General features: G+C 44.4%; 1 long non-coding RNA gene across 1 annotated transcript in view; it reads left to right on the plus strand.

The window, feature by feature from the left end:
- The window catches only part of LOC123392122, a 32,901-nt gene that overhangs the window by 775 nt on the left and 18,806 nt on the right, over positions 1-13,320 (plus strand). The window lies entirely within an intron of this gene.

The raw sequence follows: 13,320 nt of genomic DNA on the forward strand, positions 1-13,320 counted from the left end.
CATCCATTGGGTCCTGGAGCCTTTCCCAGTTTACCTCAGAAAGCACGGGCGCTGCGATTTAAGAGAACCTGTTTTCGATTCCAGGATCAGGGAAGGCCTCTTTGAGAAAAGTCTGATGTGGTTGAAACGAAAGAAGAGAAGGTTGTGCGAGAGGCAGGTTGCAAAGGATTTTGTAGCGTCCTCCATGGAGGAGTTGTCTTGAGCGACACACCTCTAACTTGCTCACTGAGATTTAATAGAAGCAAAAATACTCTGTAGGAAGTCAAACTTCACAGTATTTCATCTTTATTGCCTAAAACCAAGCTCCTTTTTTTTTTTCCTAAATAAATTTGCCCCTCTTCTGTGATATTCCATGAGGATATCACCACCCACCTGGCTATCTTTGTAAGGACCTGAGATCCTGTCTTTATGCTTCTTTCTTTCTCCTCACAAAGTCCTGCCAACTTTACCTCCATAGATATTTCTGGAACCAGGGTCTATGCTATTATCACAGACTACTTTTAGAACTTTGTAACTTCTCACCAAAACTATTCCTCTAAGTTCCTAATTGGTTTTCTCCACTCTAGTCTTCTGGAACTTTCACCAAATTTGGGAAGTTTCTAGCCATTACTTTTTCCACATCATTTTTCTCAACCTCTTTCACCTGTCTTTCTGGGACTCTAATGACTTGTATGTTAGACCTTCTGATGCTGTTGCACAGGTCCCTGATGCTCCTGTGTTCTTTTTTCCAGCATTTTATCCCATTCTGCTCTTTAGGTAATTTCTGTTAACTTATCTATCTTCAAGTTCAGGGCCGCTTTCTTTCATCATCTCTATTGTGCTATTACACCTATCCAGTGAACTTGCTTCTTTCAGATGACTGATCAGTTTGAAATTTCTACTTGGGGGTCTCTTTCATGCTTTGTTTCTCTGCTGAAAATGTCTTTCTTTACATTTATCTCACCTGTGTTTATCTTTACGTCCTGCAACACGTAGAAGCTGTTTAGAGTCTTCGTCTGAATATTCCAACACCTGTGTTTTCTCAGAGTTGTTTTGGTGATTGTCTCTTCCCTCAGGATTTGTCCACAGTTTTCTGACAGGTGTTAGCCTTAAAAATAAAACAGCCAGTTATTTTACAGCAAAAATGGATTCATTTGGGAAAGACAGAAAATTGCAGTCTGGGATTGCCAGCTATGGCAAAACCATCAGAAGTCTAGACAACAAAGGAGAGGACCCCTCTTCTATGGAAGAAAGGGGGGAAGTTGGGAGAAGGGCTACGAACAAAAGTCTATTGGAGTGAAGTGGGAATTCAAAGTATAGTAGCTTTTCATGGCTGAGTTGTGACAGTCCCTCACTGACTGGGCTGCTGCCAGAGGAGGAGGAAAACCTCTCTTCCTTCCTGCTAGGAAAGCAACGTAGGATTTAGAAGCAGTACCCAACTTGCTCCAGAGCAACGAAATGTCTCCTGCTGTTGGAGCTGCAGGTGACCACGAGCAGCAGGGCACGAGAGCTCCTCCTGCTGGCCTCCTGCCGTCATTTTAAGCAAAATTTCCTCCTACTAATTTTTACACAGGTCATTTCCTCCCGCCTCTCGAACATAGTGACAGTTAACATGGTGCTGCCCCTGGATCCTGTGAAAATCCTCCTCTGGAGAATGTATGTTTGTTTAAGCAAGCAAGCTCCCTGATGGGGTTCACATTACAGGTTTTGCATCGCCTTCTGTAGTTGTTGGTTTCAATCTCAGTTCAGTTTTCAAAGCCTCTGCTCTGTTGCTCTGGGTCTGTCCTGAGCATGTACCACTCAGGGGTTAGTCTGAGAGTTGGCCCATGGTTAACTGCTGGTTGTCAAAGGCTTTGCTGTGCTGTGCTGCTTTGGGCCACCTGCAGACACGTGCAAGTCAGCGGTGAACCTAAGACTGACAATGTTTCCTACACAAAATTGGGAAACTCCTTCGGTGACCCTGTCCTGCTCACTCCCTGCTCACTTTCCAACTCACAGAGGCCCCTCTTCTCAGTTCGCTGGACCTGCCCTCAGTATCCCTGGATGAAGAGACAGAGTTTCTGTCACAGAGTTAGCTACTCATGCAGCCAAACACTTCCCACATGAGGCCTCTCCTCAGGACGGAAATGACAGAGGGGAAAAGGCCAGGAAACCCATCCCCTGACGGGTTCCTTTTCCAAGTTGTGCCTCCCTTTCACCATCTTGTACTTTTCAGAGTCCTCGGGCAGTCGTTGTCTGTATTTTGTCATGAGTTTTTAGTTGTGATTAGCGGGAGAGATGGACAGGAGTAACCTTATGATGCTAAAGCTATACCAGAACTATTCCTTTAAGAATCCGCTTAGGTATGGACATTGGGGTATGTGGACATTGGGGACATGAGGGTATGTGTACATACCCTCCCCAATGTCCATACCTAAAAGAATCCACTTAGCTGTTACCTCCTCTAGCCAGCCTGACTCTCCTCTCCATAATACTAATAGTCCACCTACTGTTTCATACAGAATGTTCCTGTTTATGTGTCATCTTCCCTACCATACTCAGAGTATTGAAGGGAAGGCACCGTGTCTTGTTTATCCTTTAGCATAGTGCCTGGCACAAAGTGGGTCTTCAGGAAATGTTTGTTGAATGTAGTAGACTTTCTCTGGTCACCTTACCAAAAATCTGAATTCCTGTGTGGTTGTGCCACTGCTCAATTTTCTTACACATTCTAGCTTGTATTATAAATATTTTAGCACTTATCTTTTGTTTCCTGGTGGAGTAACCCCAAAGTTTTATGTCTCTATCTCCCCTGTAGCATTGTATTACATACTTAATAAATATTATTAAACTGAATTGAGGTTCAATTCAGTTAACTAATTTTAGTTAAAGGCTTTAATTCATCCTGATTAAACTTGCAAAAAAAACCCCAATAAAACCTCTACATGGAAGGATCTACTTTCTAATTCTCCCCACTTTGCTCCTGAAAGCAACAGGATATTTTGTCCAATTGCCTCCAGAGGTCACTCACCACCTTTAAAGAAAAAAGGTGTGATGAAAATAGGGTACTGTTTTGTTCAGCTTTCTCCTTGGGCTAATAGTGAGGATACATTTTTTGTGTGAGACAATTCATGAGAAATAAAATATTGAGGGGCCATTTTCTTTCAGTTGAAAATAAATATAGTTTTTTTTTGTTTTTTTTTTTTAAGATTTTATTTGCGAGTTTGTGAATGAGGGAGGAACTGAGGAAAAGGGAGAGAATCTTGAGCCGACTCTCCGCTGAGCTTGGAGCCTGACTCAGGGACACCGGGGCTCGATTCCACAACCCGGACATCACAACCTGAGCAGAAACCAAGAGTCCCAGCTCAACCACTGAGCTACCCAGGCGCCCCCTCAGTAAGATAACTTTTGTTTTACTATGTGCTTTGAAAAGTTCAAAATAGTACTGAAAGTATCTGACAGGTGTGTCCGATGGAATTTTTTTTATCTCATTAAAAATTAAAATTTAGGGACACCTAGGTGGCTCATGTGGATAAGTATCTGCCTTCACTTGGGTCATGATCTTGGGGTCCTGGGATCGAGTCCTGCATCAGGCTCCTTGCTTAGTGGGGAGCCTGCTTCTTCCTCTACTGCCACTCCCCACTCTCTCAAATAAATAAAATCTTTTTTTGAAAAATAAAATTAAAACTTACTGATTTTTAAATTTCCTTTTTTGTTTGTTTTTAAAGGTTGAATGAATGCTTTTTTTTTTTTTTAAGATTTTATTTATTTATTTGACAGAGAGATCACAAGCAGGCATACAGGCAAGCAGAGAGAGAGGGGGGAAGCAGGCTCCCCGCCAAGCAGAGAGCCCGATACGGGGCTTGATCCCAGGACCCTGAGATCATGACCTGAGCTGCAGGTAGAGGCTTAACCCACTGAGCCACCCAGGCGCCCCAAATTTCCTTTTTTAAAAAAATAGAAACTTAGAATTTCCTTTAACTGGGTTCATGGTAACATTCAAGACTATAGGACCCTTTGATCTGCCATCATAAGGCCTCCTATGCTGTTTTGATAAGATCAGATCTTTGGCTTACTGTGCTGTTAGAAGCCAAAATTGACTTACCAAAGAATAAAAATAAAGCAACCCAGAGTGAGAGATGGGCCACTGTAGACTCAAATAGAAATAAACTAACATTTCTTAAAGTACTAAGTGCTATGGGAGCAATTAGAGTCGTCCATATTTAAAAAAAAAAAAAAAGGAAACTGCTTTTAAGGCCTTTAAGTGTTCTGTAAGAGATACATCCTTCCTCCGCTGGAGGCAGCCTCCAACCCAGGGCTGGATGCGGCTCTGCTCTGCTCCGGAGCCAAGCTGTTCTGGGTTAATCCCTGCCATCTAATACTGCGCTTGCTACCGTCTGCTTGGGAGAAGACCAACACCTCTGCAGAAATCCCCACAACGACAGGGACTGGTATGTTGCTAAACTAGGAACAAACACCAGTAGCAGGTTTTTTTTTTTAATTTTAATTTCTATGCAAACTATATGAAAGCCCACCCGTTCATCAATTTACTCATTAAATAATTATTAAATACCCAGTCTGTGCCAGGCAGAGATCTAACAGTGAAAAAAGCAGACAAAAGTTCTTGCCCTCGTGGACAAGGAAGAAAATGAACAAATGCATTTGTAATATGTCAATAGTGATCAGTACCGTAGAGAAAAATAAAGCAGAACAAAGGGGGCATCAAGTGAGGGAAATTAAAATAGTGTTGGGGAAGGCGTCTGTGACTGACATTTGAACCGAGCCCTAACTGAAGTGAGGGAACCAGCCAGGCAGGAAGAGCATGCCAGGAAGAACAGATCTACAAGGATCCAGTAGCCGGAGTGAGCTCAGTGTATTCTAGAAATAAAAAGGCGGGCATGGCTGGAGCAGCATGGGTGAAGGGAAGGTTGGTAGAAAATGAGAGAGCAAGCAGGGTTTCTGGTTGTGTGGGCCTTAGGTTAAGGATTTTCCAATTGTGTTGGAAGAATTCACTAGAGAGGAGCAGGAAAGGGCAGGGAGAGAGCTGTGTTTTAATAATTCTTAACAAAATTCTTGTAACCAAAGCTAGGATCTAAAAGAGTCATTGGAAAGTTCCATTGTAGACATCAAGGAAGAATTGAGAGCGAACTCTAGGTCAGTGAAGAAGGAATTTAATAAAGTCGGAGGTAAACAAATTATTCAAAATATGTCAGATTGAAATATTAAGGCAGAAAATGCTTGGGAATTTGTACTAAGAAATTAAAGTGGATGGAGTAGCTGAAGGGCAGAAAGAAAATTTGCTTTGGAGTTTTAACTCCAATGTGGAGTTAAAAATATTGAATTGCCCACTTTTACTAAGTGGTAAAAAGTAAGTCTGGAAAGGCATTTGTGAAGAACTTTGAGAGCGCTGAATCCTAACCACTAGAGCACCAGGGAGCGTCTGTGAAGAACTTTGAAAACCAAACTGAAGACATAGTCTTTTGACTTTAAGAAGCTATGACAGGTTTGTGAGTAGTAAGAGTATCACAATGAAAGCAGAGGACGAAGAACATCAGCAGACAGAACTGGCCGGTTGAACTGGAGTAGAAGAATCTAGAGAAACAGAAATAACTTCGGTTTTATTCCACAGATTAGTGAAGTGATCACTGCCTTTGCACTAGAGTGGCTTGGTCGGAATAGAAGGGTAGGTATGGAGGCAACAATGCCCATGATTGTGTGTGTGTGTGTGTGTGTGTGTGTGTGTATGTGAGTGTGTGTTTTCCTCTGTGCATGCATGCTGGACAGTAGCTTCAGAATTTCTATAGATGAAGGTATAAGATGACAATCTGGTCAGAAGTTGGGAGAGTTAGGGGACTCGTATTCAAGATAAACTATTTTTACTTCAACTGTAGCTTTATTTAGAGTGGCCAAGGGTAAGCAACTAAAGGAGATTTTAAGTGGGCTAAACCGCTCCCTGTCTCACCCCACGCCACCCATTGGTTCTAATCTTGATACAGGAAAGGCCCAAATGATGCGAAAAATACGGCCCTAAGAACTGAAGTTTAACTTTGAGGGTTCTTCAGGGAGAGAAATCCTGTACAGTGGAAAATGCCCTCCTCACCCAGCTCTTGAGGCGGGGGTGGGGGTGGGGGGCGCAGGGTCAGTTCAGTTGCCCACCAGCTTGACACGGAAATGCTTTGTATCTATAATTTCGGTGGGTGGACCTGTTGGGAGCCCGGGGAAGGGAGCTGAGATAGTCAAAATCCATGAGAATGAGTCAAACTGAGTCATTCAGCAAAAGAGCCTAGTGATGAACAGGAACTGAGCTAAGAAGTCAAAGCACAGGACTTGGGAGGCCACAAGAATGAAGAGATAAGGCCCGACCACGGGTCTCGCCTGCCAAAATAGCATCTTCCTGACGCCCAGTCTCTGCCTGGTTTCTATAATGTCAGTTACCGCGAGTAGCTTATCGTACGACTATGTTCCTGGACAATTAGGGAACATTAGTTGTAGACTTGAAAGCATTACTCAGTAACAGTTTAATGGAGCCCCTGGTTAGGTTTTCAACTCTTGCCTGGCTTCTTTGAAGATGATTTCAGAAGGAAACAAATCAGCAGCTCTGGACAGTTATCCCTGCCCTGCAAAGTTATGTTGCTGCCCAGACCCCTCATGTGCTGGTGTTTGGCGGGAGGCTGTTTGTAAGGTAATTAGGTTTAGATGAGGTCGTGAGGATAGGGCCCCATGGAAGGGATTAGTGTCTTTATAAGAAGAGAAAGAGAGGGGCCCCTGGGTGCCTCAGTGGGTTAAGCCTCTGCCTTCGGCTCAGGTCATGATCCCAGGGTCCTAGGATTGAGCCCTGCATCAGGCTCTCTGCTCAGCAGGAAGCCTGCTTCCTCCTCTTTCTCTGCCTGCCTCTCTGCCTACTTATGATCTGTCTGTCAAATGAATAAATAAAATCTTAAAAAAAAAAAAAAAGAAGAAGAAGAAGAGGAAGAGGAAGAGAGACCAGAGCCAGTGAGCTCTCTTGTGAGGACACAGAGAAGGCAACTCTCTGAAAGCCAGAACAACACCTTCCCAAGGAACTGAATTAGTACCTTGATCTTGGACCTGTGAGAAATAAATTCCTGTTGTTTCAGACACCCAGTTTGTAGCATTTAGTTTTGGCAGCCTGAGCTGGCAAAAAATAAAATCTTTCATAATGTTTTGTGGTTTTAGTGCAGGTAACAACTCTTCATGGTAACACCTAGATTGTTATAACTGAATATTTTCTTTTGTACTCAAATGTTTTAAATATAGACCAATTATTAGACCTAAAAAAAAAAAAAGCCCTATTTGGTTAGCAGAATGTATTAAATCCTATTAATAATACAGATAAAAATCAGTATACGGGCGCTGTTATTCAGAGATCGTGAAAGGAGGTAGAGAGTTAGAGAGAGAGAGAATAAGGAATGAGACAGACGAGCTACTCACACGTGACCCCAAGGTCAGGTCTCTTCAAAGATCAACTTTCCAAGGTTATGAGCTCAACTGTTAGTTCATCCAGAGCTGATCAGCTTCCAGAAAACCAACCGATATGACCAGACCCAAAGACGTGGATCTGTAAACCTGAGGCGGGTTTGACAGACAGAGATCACAAGTAGGCAGAGAAGCAGGCAGAGAGAGAGTGTCTAGTGTTCCCAGTGTAAGGACCTATTTTACTGTCCCTGCTCCCCTTCCCCCAGGGGACTTAAAAACAAGTCCTGGAAACCAGCTCCAGGTGTGGAGGCCAAGAAAAGCAAGGCTGTACCCACCTTGAGTCTAGCCCTGACATAAGTACAGCCACCTTGGCAAAGCAAAAGCTGGCACCTTGCACTGTAAGAGTGGGTTAGCATGAGAATGGCCATCCTGAAGGCGGGGAAGCCATTTTACTGAGCGTCCCTAACCAGCCCAAAAAACGCGCACATAACTTGAGATAAGAGAAAGTAGCTAAAACCTAAGAAACAACTTAATCATATACCACCAGGGCGGTTAGGCGCTAGCACCACAGGGAGCAGATGTTAAAGAAAACCAATAGTTAATTCCCAGAGATCACAATCCTGCAAGACAGGAGTCTCCCCTGGTTTGCAAATGTCCTGGTGATTTACAACAAAAAGGCCATCTCTTCAATGGCCCAATTCCCAGAGATAAGTGGCTCAGTTCCTCAGGGCCTAAGGTAGCCCTCCCCACCCTAAAACTGAGGGAGGCTGAGGCAGAAGGAAATGTAAATAAAGTTAAATTTCTTCTAAACCTAAATCTCACTTAACCGCCAGGATGGCGCCAGGGTGGCAAAAGGTCAAACAAAGTTAAACTGTCAAAGTGGGGCACAAGATATGTATGTAGCTATGAAGAAGTACCTTGAAAATGCTATATAAACCCTTGGCTTTGAGTGCTCGGGGTCCTTGTTGAAACCTGCTGCGCCGGGTGGATACTTGGACCCCAGCTAGCTGGAAAAAAACCTCGCTGTGTGACTTCCATTATTCAGAGTGTTCTCTGTCTAATTGAGGGGTGGTCGACTCCATACCCTAACACCAGGGCACCCCTTCCCAGGGAGTTGGTTAGTTGGGCCAATCTAGACATCAAATGATAGGTTAGTCAGAGGTCAGAAAACTAAAGCCCACAGGCCATATCCGGCCACAACCTGTTTTTGTAAACAAAGGTTTACTGGAATACAGCCACACATATTTATTTGCACATTATCTATGGTCTGGTTTTGCACTACAGGGACGGAACTGAGTAGCTGTGACAGAGACTTCATGACCAGAAAAGTCTAAAATATTTACCATCTGGCCCTTGACAGAAAAAGTTTCTTGACCACTACATTTCAAATTTATCTTTTATAGCAAAAAATTGAGGAGAAGGACTTTATATATATCCTTAGAACTTTAGAAGCAGATAAATTGCCATTTTCAATGATCAGGCTTATTTTTTTTTTAAAGATTTTATTTATTTATTTGACAGACAGAGATCACAAGTAGGCAGAGAGGCAGGCAGAGAGAGAGGAGGAAGCAGGCTCCCTGCTGAGCACAGAGCCCAATGAGGGGCTCGATCCCAGGACCCTGGGATCATGACCTGAGCCGAAGGCAGAGGCTTTAATCCACTGAGCCACCCAGGTGCCCTGATCAGGCTTATTTTTGGCTGTAGTCGCAAAATCAGAATCCTAGAAGTGTTGGGAATATAGTGACAAATTCTCGTCCTCTTGTGCTCTTTTTAAAAATATGCTTGACTTCTGCATTCCAAGTCTTCCTGTCAGTTTAGCCCTGATTGTAAGGATTTAAAGTTTCTATCTTTCCTTTCAGGGAGATGACCTAGATCTGTCTGAGATCTGGATTGTGCCCTAGTCTTATCAGCAGTATCTTTATAAGTCGTTACTGTAGTATGTTACTTCCACAGATGATTTGCACAGATAGCTTCTCCTATCCGTATCAGCTCCATTCTTACCAGTTTCGAAACGTGAATGTCCCCCTTCCATTTTAGGGGTGAGATTTTCTGACTTTGTCCACAGATTCTCTTAGAATGCATTACATTTGTGGCTGTTAGATCAAGTACTATACTGGCATGTACTGGACATCTGAGCTTCTCAATATTTAATCATAAAAGGAAGTAAACTCCCCCGCGGGTGAAGAGGTTCAGAAGAGCACACGGTTAAACCTCTCGGTAAGGGGCGCAGGAGGGACATGGGCAGAGGAAGGGGGCGCCCGGTTGCCCGGGCTGCATTTTGCTCTCTCTTGCCCTCGTAGCACATGAGGGTAAGGGGAGAGGAGTTGTCCTCTCTCGGGGTCTCTGCCACAGCTGTGCCTAATCCCTTGGCTATGGCAATGTCACAGCCCTTGCCTGGGCCCAGTAACCACCTTCACTTGGTCCTCCCAGAAGCGGACTCCAGGCCTCAGACTGGCCGTAGCCCCCTAACTCGATTTGCACATCTACACCCCGCCTCAGCTCACTTGCGCTGCAGAGGGTGGCTTCCAGTGGCTTCCGCTGCTCTCCTGCCCCTGGACTTCACATACCCCCAGGCCACCCCCCCACACCAGCTAAAGAGAAAAAAAATTCTCTATCCTGCTCCCTGGGAGCTCCCAGGGAGCAGGATAGAGAAGGGTCAGGGAGGGGAGATTCAATTTTAAAGGGCAGGGGAGGCCTCACTGAGAAGACTTTTCAGCAAACATAACATGACGGAGCAATCCAGGTGCAGAGCTGGGGCCGAGCGGCCGGGAAGGAGCTGCAGCGCGAGGGTGCGGTGCGAGGGGGCAGGTGGCTCAGGAGGAGAGAGCAGGACACAGACAGGAGAGGTGCCAGAACGCGGGGAGCTTTGCCGATCACGGCACACTTCAGCTTTTTCTTTTTCTTCTATCTTTTTCTTTGTTCCGTCCTTCCTTCCTTCCAAGTCATTGTTTCTGTTTTCATTTATTTTTAACTTAAATTTTTTAAAAAATTCGAGTTAGTTAATGCTTAGTGTAGCATTGGCTTCTCGGCTTTCTCTGAGGTAGGTAGCCTCGGGAAGGTTCTGAGCAGAGGACTGGCTTCGCCTGCCACGTTGTGACTGGTCATGCCGTTCTGTAGAGAAGAGAGCGGGGAGCAAGGGAAGGGAACAAAGGACGAGAGAGACCCTGATGGCGCGGTCAGCGTGGTAGCAGGCGGCAGCAGTGAGACGTGCCAGCTCTGGACATATTTCGGAAGTAGAGCCTGTGGGACTTGCTGGCTTGCCAGCCGCGGGTGCGGGAGCAGGAGAGAGGGGCTGAGGATAATGCAAAGGTGTTTGCTCCACACAACCAGAAAAATCAAGTTGCCATTCACTGGAACGAGGAGAGCTACAAAAGCAGCAAATTTGGGGGAGAAATCTCGGGAACGTGGTTTGGGATATGTTCAATTGGGAGATTCTTCGGTCATCCAGTTTAGAGGTGCTGGGTTGGCAGTTGGATCTAAGGGTCTGGCGTCAAAGGGTGAGGCATGTGCTCCTCGGCTGATGTAGGTAGCAAGTCCGTTCAGGAGCTGGGGCGGCCACTGCGTCAGGGGGCATGGAGGTAGCTTAGAGAAGCTGGGAGGCACTCTCCGTGTTTAGAGCTGGGAGCCTGGCACAGAGTGGCTAGCAAGGAAGGGGGAAAACCAGGTAGGTGTGTTGCATGGGAATCCTGATTCAGGGATTAGAAATTGATGCCCGCTGTACCACTCCTGATCATTCAAATAAAATGAGGACTGAAAAATGACGACCTGATTTAGCGACGTGGTGGTCAGTGGTAACCTTGAGAAGGGCAGTTTCAGCAGAGTGGTAGGGGCAAAATCCTCAGAGAGACGCTCAAAGAGAATAGGAGATAAAATTGAAGAGTGCGTAGAAATTTTTTCAAAGTCTTCTTTTTCCTTTTGGCTTTTTCTAAATGGATGGAAAGAAATGAGACAGTAGCTGCAGGGAGCACATGGGTTTAAAAGAGGTCTTTTCCCCACCAAGATGGGAGAAAGAATAGCGTGTATTCATGCTGATGCGAACGATCCGGTTGAGGAAGCTGGAATTGTTTAATTTGCAGGGTGGGAGATGTAGGGGCAACTAGTGAGCCAAATATTCAGAGAGCTATTTGGATTTTTTTTTTCGATCCCAGGAGTAAGGGTAGGGAGCAGAGTTGAGAGAGAACAGATCTGGTTTGCTGAGAGGGAGTGCAGATTGGGAGCGATGGAGCCAACAGGAAGAGGAGCTCAGAGTTGAAGGGCAGGCCAAGTGGAAGTGAGAAAAAAAGAGGGAATCAAGTGATCGTAAGTCACGGTAAGAGAGGGATGATATTAAAGATTTCAAAGATGGGGCCATTTGCGGAGATGACAAGGTCCCACGTGTTGCTGTTGAGTGTGAGTGGAAATAAAGTTGCTCCCCATGAACATTGAACCTTGGACCAAAAGCCGTTTGCTGGAGTAACTGTCAGAAGTACAGGAGTGACCAGGGAGGCTCATAGATGCCGGAGACAAGGATGGGTGGTTAAGCTGAGTGGTGTGACTGTGGGAAGCAAAGGGCCCAGCTATGGAGGAAACCACTATTTGGGGTACGGTTCGTGAGCGTCCTGTGCCTGAAAGAGTTCAAAACGACTTGTGACTCAAGGATTTAAAAAAACAACTCATTTAGATTTGTTAGTTGGAGATTTGACAACTTTCTATGTTAGGTCTGATACTGTAATTATTTGAGCGATGTCTCTAGAAAAATTAGGTTTCCTGTATACATTAGAATTCCTTTTGTTCCTATAAAAATTATTTTCCCAGGAGAGTGAATTTTATCCCACTTAGGATCAGTAACAATTTCTCATATCCATTCTCTCCCGGTTTTCATAAAAGCCCTCCAGTGGCCCCTATATTTTTGCACCTACGCCCAGGCATGTAAATAATTATTGGAGTTGGGGCACCTGGGTGGCTAAGCGTCTGCCTTCAGCTCGGGTTATGATCCCAGAGTCCTGGGATCGAACCCCATATGGGGTTCTCTGTTTGGCCAGGAGCCTGTTTCTCCCTCTGCCTCTGCACTGCCCCTCCCACCTCCACTCATCCTCTCTTTCAAATAAATAAAATCTTTTTAAAAATAAATGAATAACTATTGGGATAAATGATATAGCACAATTCCATATTCTTGAGTTTAATGTGTAAGATCTCTTTAGCAACATTCAGTGAAAATGATGATTTGCTCCGTGGTCAGGGCACATCCAATAATAAACATCCTCTGACTGCGGAGTCCGTTTTCTCGCAGTGGGTATCTACCCAAATTCCAGCCCGCTTCTTGATCATCCCCTGAAACTGTCAGGGAGTTGGAGGTCCCAAGTAACAGCTGAATGCAATAAATTTAATCAGTATAAGCAAAACAGTAATGTAACTCAATCTATAAAAAAAGAGTTTCAGATAGAAATCGTTTTTGGACTCTCCCATGCTTTGGGATCCTTTCTCTCCCCGTCACCCGCCCAGCAGAGGTAACGATACCCGAGCACATTTGGAATACATGTGTGCAGCTTAAAAGGCACACAGCTGGTTTTTCTTTCATTCAACAGAGTCGGTTTCTTTCACTTCAGTAATTTTTCGTTCCTCATCTCCCCAGGGAATCCCATAAATATAATCACGAAGCCTTACAGAAATTTGCTAACACTTTTTAATTGTATTTACTGAGAATACCACATTGTTCCACAGTAAAATGATTTTATTCTCCAAATGATTACAAAGCTCTTTCCATTAAAAAGGTTTTGGTTATCTATATGAAATTGCACATTATAAAAAACCAATTATAAATTACACTCTTCGAAAAGAAAAAAAAACATTTTTTAAAGGCAAGTACTAAAACGCTGCATACTGATCAAACCCTGCATAATTACTTCACATCGTGATCTCTATTTAAGCAACTATTGTACCAAAAATGGCATC

This window comes from Mustela putorius, unplaced genomic scaffold, assembly GCF_011764305.1.
Source record: "Mustela putorius furo isolate JIRA1106 unplaced genomic scaffold, ASM1176430v1.1 tig00000450_pilon_pilon_pilon, whole genome shotgun sequence".
Classification (NCBI taxonomy): domain Eukaryota; kingdom Metazoa; phylum Chordata; class Mammalia; order Carnivora; family Mustelidae; genus Mustela; species Mustela putorius.